The sequence below is a fragment of the Puma concolor genome, chromosome C2 (assembly GCF_028749965.1).
Source record: "Puma concolor isolate L17-30 chromosome C2, mPumCon1.1.hap2, whole genome shotgun sequence".
NCBI classification, from domain to species: domain Eukaryota; kingdom Metazoa; phylum Chordata; class Mammalia; order Carnivora; family Felidae; genus Puma; species Puma concolor.
In genome coordinates, this window is record NC_141675.1 from 21,449,646 (window position 1) to 21,455,707 (window position 6,062).

Genomic DNA, 6,062 nt, shown 5'->3' on the forward strand with positions numbered 1-6,062 from the left:
AATTACTGTTTTTGTATTCTTTGGGTAGATATCGGTGGAATTACTGGGTCATATGGTAATTCTATTTTTAATTTTTTGAGGAACCTGCATACTGTCTTCTAAGAGGCTAGACCAGTTTGCATTCCCACCAACGGTACACAAGCATACCTTTTTCTGCACATCCTCACCAAATTTTGTTCTTTCTTGTGTTTTTCATTTTAGCTATTCTGAGAGGTATAAGGTGATATCTCATCGTGATTTTGAATTGCATTCCCCTGATGATTACTGATGTTGAACATCTTTTCATGTATGTCTTGGCCATCTTGAGGTCTTCTTTGTAGAAATGTCTGTTCCTATCTTCTCATTTTTTAATTGGATTATTTGTAGTTTGTGTTGAATTTTAAGTTCTTTATATATGCTGTGACTAAGTTCTTTACATATATTGTATAGGAACCCTTTGTTGGATGTGTCATTACAAATACCTTCTCCCATTCAGATTTTCATTTAGTTTTTTGTTTGTTTTATTTTCTTTTAGTTTTGTTGACTGTTTCCTTTGCTGTGCAGGAGCTCTTTGAGTCACAATAGTTTATTTTTGTTTTTGTGTCCCCTACCTCAGGAGATACATATAGAAAAAAATGTTACTATGGCCGATGCCAGAAACATTACTGCCTGAGTTCTCCTTTAGGATGTTTATGGTTTCATATCTCACACTTAGGTGCTTAATCCATTTTGAGCTTATTTTTGTGTATGGCCTAAGAAAGCAGTCCAGTTTCATGATTTTGCATGTAGCTGTCCAGTTTTCCAAACATCATTTGTTGAAAAGACTTTCTCCTATTGCATATTCTTGTTTCCTTTGTTGAAGATTGGCCATATAATCATGAGTTTATTTCTGGGATCTCTATTCTGTTCTATTGATCTAAGCATCAATGTTTGTGCCAGTACCATAGTGTTTTGATTACTACAGATTTAGAGTATATCTTGGAAACTGGGATTGTGATACCTCCAGCTTCGTGCTTCTCTTTCAAGATTGCTTTAGCTAATCAAGGTCTTTGGTAGCCCCATATGTATTTTAGGATTATTTCTTATAGTTCTGTGGAAAAGGCTGTTGGTATTTTGATAGGGATTGCTTAAAATCTGTGTATTGCTTTGGGTAGTATAGACATTTTAACGGTATTCTTTCAATCCTTGAGCATGAAATATCTTTCCATTTTTTTGTGTCATCTGCAATTTATTTCATCCATATTTTATAGTTTTCAGAATACAGTTCTTTCTACCTCTTTAAGTTTACTCCTAGATATTTTGGTTTTGGTGTAGTTGTAAATGTGATTGTTTCCTTAATTTCTCTGTTATTTCATTATTAGTGTATAGAAATGCAATTTTTCTACATATTGACTTTGTACCCTGTGACCTTACTGAATTCATTTATCAGTTCTAGTAGTTTTTGGTGTAGTCTTTAGGGCTTCTATATACAGTATCACATCATATGCAAATAGTAACAAGTTGTACTTCTTTCTTACCAATTTGAATGCCTTTGATTTGTTTTTCTTGTCTGATTACTGTGGCTAGGACTTCTGTAGTATGTTGAATAAAAGTGGTGAGAGCAGACAACCTTGTTTTGCTCCTGATCTTAAGGGAAAAGCTCTCCGTTTTTCACCATTGAGAATGATGTTAGCTGCAGGATTTTCCATAGATGGCTTTTATTACATAAAAGTATGTTTCTCTCAAGTTACATTGTTGAAGGTTTTTATCATGAATGGATATTGTACAGGTCAAATGCTTCTTCTACATTGAAATGATCATATGTTTTTTATCCTTTCTCTTATTAATGTGATGTATCATGTTGATTGATTCCTGAGTATTAAAACATCCTTGCATCCCAGGAATAAATCCCAACTGACTGTGGTGTGTTGAATGATTTTTTTTAATACATTGCTGGATTTGGTGTGCTAATACTTTGTTGAGGATTTTCGCACTACGTTTATCAGAGATAATGGTCCATAGTTCTCTCTTTCTTCTAGTGTCTTTGTTCTATCATGGTAATGATGGCTTTGTAGAATGAAATTGGAAGCTTCCTTTCCTCTTCTATTTTTTTGGAATACATTGAGAAGAATAGATATGCATTCTTTTTTAAATATGCAATATATTTCATCTGTGAAGCCATGTGGTCCTGGATTTCTCTTTGTTGAAATTTTGTGTGTGTGTGTGTGTGATTCAATTTCATTCAATCGGTTCAAATTTTCTCTTTTTTCTTGATTCAGTTTTGGGAGGTTATTCATTTCTGGGAATTTATTTCTTCTAGGTTGTCTAGTTTATTAGCATGTAAGTTTTCATAATAATCTCTTATAAACCTTTTTATTTCTGTGGTGTTATTATCTCTTTCATTTCCAATTTTGTTTAGTAGAGTCTTCTTTTTTTTTATTAGCTGGATAAAGGTTTACCAATTTTGTTGATATTTTCAAAGAACTAGCTCCTGGTTTCATTTATCTAGTCTATTACCTTTTTAATTTCCATTTTCTTTATTTCTGCTCTAATCTCTATTATTTTGTTCCTTCTAGTGGTTTTGGTTTTTGTTTGTTCCTCTTTTTCTAGCTTTTAGCAGTAAGGCTAGGTTGTTTGAGATTTTTCTTGCTTCTTGAGTAGGCCTGAATTGCTACAAACTTCCCCCTTAGAACAGCTTTTGCTGTACCCCAAAAATTTTCACCATTTTTGTTTTTACTTTCAATTGTCTCTGTATTTTTTGATTTCCTCTTTGATTTGTTGACCCATAGTAGCATGTTATTTAACTTCCTTAACTTCTATGTATTTGTGTTCTTTCCAGATTTTTTATTGCAGTTGATTTATAGTTTCATACTATGTTGGTCAGAAAAGATGCATGGTATGGGGCGCCTGGGTGGCTCAGTTGGTTAAGCATCCAACTTCAGCTTAGATTATGATCTCACAGTTCATGAGTTTGAGCCCCATGTCAGGCTCTGTGCTGACAGCTCAGAGCCTGGAACCTTCTTCAGATTCTTTGTCTCCCTATCTCTCTGCCCCTCCCCCACTCATGCTTGCTCATACTCTCTCTCGAAAATGAATAAATGTAAAAAAAATTTAAAAAGAAAAGATGCATGGTATGACTTCAGTCTTCCTAAATACTTTGAGACTTGTTTTGTAGCCTAATAAGTAATCTATTTAGAGAATGTTCCACGTGCACTTGGAAAGAATGTATATTCTGTTTTAGGATGGAATGTTCTAAATGTATCCATTAAGTCCATTTGGTCCAATGTGCCATTCAAAGTCACTATTTCCCTGGTGATTTTCTGTTTGGATGATCTACCTACTGATGCAAGTGGGGTGTTAAAGTCCTTTACTATTATTGTATTACTACTGGTTACTTCCTTTATGGTTATTAGCTGCTTTCTGTATTTGGGTATTCTCATGTTGGGTGCATGAATATTTACAATTATATCTTCCTGTTCAAGTGTTCACTTTATAATTGTATAGTGCCTTTGTTTCTTGTTACAGTCTTAGTTTTAAAGTCTGTGTTATGCGATTATGGCTCTCCCACATTTCATTTCCATTTGCATCCCATCACTTTCAATCTGCATGTGTCTATAAGTCTGAAATGAGACTTTTTTAGGCAGCATATAGATGGGTCTCACTTTCTCATTCATTTTGTCACCCTATATCTTTTATTGGAGCGTTTTGTCCACTGACATTCAAAGTAATTATTGATAAGTATGTACTTATTGCCATTTTTTACTTGTTTTATGGTTGTTTAGTTCTTTTCTCAACGATTATTGGCTTTCTTTAGTGATATACTTGGATTCCTTTCTCTTTACTTGTTGCATGTCTATCACTGGTTTTTTGATTTGTGGTTACCATTAGGTTTGTACATAACATTTTATACATCTAGCAGTCTCTATATTAAATTGATGGTCACTTAAGTTTGAACCCATTCTTTACTACTTACCCCTGCCCACCATGTTTTAGGTACAGGGTATCATATGTTACATGCTTTTGAAAATCCCCTGATTAAATTTTATACATGCACTTAATTTTACTTGTTTTTCCTACTTTTCTTACTCCTACTTACAGTCTTTCTTTTCTACTCAAAAAGTCCCCTCCAATGTTCCTTTTATGGCTCATTTAGTTGTCATGAATTCCTTTAACTTTTGCTCATCTGGGAAACTCTTTATTTCTCCTTCTATTCTAAATGGTAGCCTTCCTTTATAGAATATTCTTGGAGGCAGGTTTTTGGTTTTTGGTTTTTCCTTTTTTTTTTTTTAATGTTTATTTATTTTTGAGACAGAGAGAGACAAAGCATGAACAGGGGAGGGTCAGAGAGAGGGAGACACAGAATCCAAAACAGGCTCCAGGCTCTGAGCTGTCAGCACAGAGCCCGACGCGGGGCTCGAACTCACGGACCGCGAGATCATGACCTAGGCCGAAGTCGGCTGCTTAACCGACTGAGCCACCCAGGCGCCCCTGGTTTTTCCTTTCAGTGCTATGAACACATCATGTCACTCCTCTCTGAAGTGTTTTGTTTTCTCTTGCTTTAACATTATCTTTTTATTTCAACTTCTTGCCATTTTAATTGCTGTGTGTCTTGATGTGGACTTCCTTGGGTTGATTTTGCTGGGGGAGGGGAGGATGTCTGTGTCTCCTAGATGTATATTTTTTCCTTCCTCACATTACAGAAGTTTTCAGCTATTATGTCTTTCAATAAATTTTCTGCCCCCTTTTTTCTTTCTTCTTCTGGGATCCCTATAATGTGAATATTATTACACTTGCCTGTATTGCTGAATTACCTAAGTATTCTTTATTTTTTCTCTCTCCTGTTCAGCTTGATTGCTTCCCATTACTCTGTCCTCCAGGTTCATCTGTTCTTCTGCTTTCTCTAGTCTACTATTTCATCCGGTATATTTTTAATTTCAGTTATTGAGTTCTCATCTCTGATTCTTTTATGTTTTCTCTTTGTTGAGGGGCTCATTGAGGTCCTCCACTCTTTTCTCAAATCCACTGAATATCTTTCTGACCATTACTTTAAATTCTCTATCTAGCATATTGCTTATCTCCATTTCATTTAGCTCTCTTGTTCTAATTTTGACCTGTTCTTTCATTTGGAACATATACCTCTGTCTCTTCCATTTCTCTTACTTTGTCTGTTTCTATGTGTTAGGAAAGTCAGCCATGCCTCCTGCTCTTGAAAATAGTGGCCTTATGAAGAAGAGGTCCTATAGTGCCCTGCAGTAGAATATCCTGTCTTCAACATAACCTGGCGCTTCAGGGGTGTATCTTATACATGTTGTGTGCTTCCTACTATTGTAGCTGGGTTGCTTTTGCTTTCAGTCTAGGCATCTGCAAGGGCTCTCTTTGCCTGTTTGGTCTCTATGTTCCTAGTGGTCCAGTCTGGGGCTGCCTTAGGTTTGAGTTGAGTCAGACTAGGCATTCAGTGATGCAGTAACACCAAACTGCATGGTGCTTTCCCTGTACTGTCCCGTGAAAAGGTTTTGTTGGTGAGCAGGGTCTGCACTCAGACCAGATGTCTGCCTGTGGCCCACTGCTGGGGCTGTAGCAGCTGTTATGTGTGGTTATCCTCCCTTCTCCCCAGGGCAGGAGTCACTTTGAAGTGGTGCTGGCCCTTGTCAGGGCTGTTTGAAGACTGCCAGATTTGTGGGCACTGCTTTGGATGGGCTCTGGCCAAAGGTGTATTGGAGGGGGGAAATCTGCAGGACAGTGCCAGGGAAGGACACACAGTGCCAGCAAGGCCCACTTGCTGGAGTAGACCTGCAGCCACCCAAAACTCCTGCCAACACCCACTTGGTTGAAGGGGCCAGATCTGCAGAAGAGTGCAGGAGCAGGGCACACAGCATAAGCAAGGTTTGCGTGGGTCTACTCTGGGAGGAGACCTGGAGCTGAGGTCTGACTGGAGGGTGTGTTAACAAGAGAATGTGGGAATGGGGGGCAGGGGGCACCGTTAGCAAGTCAGATGGAGAATTTTAGCACTGAGTACAGTGCAACAGGTGTGTCTAGACTGAGCGGCAGGAGAAGGAAATGTCATCAGCCAGCTCCTTTGTTCCTAGTTAAGTCTCCTAAAGTTC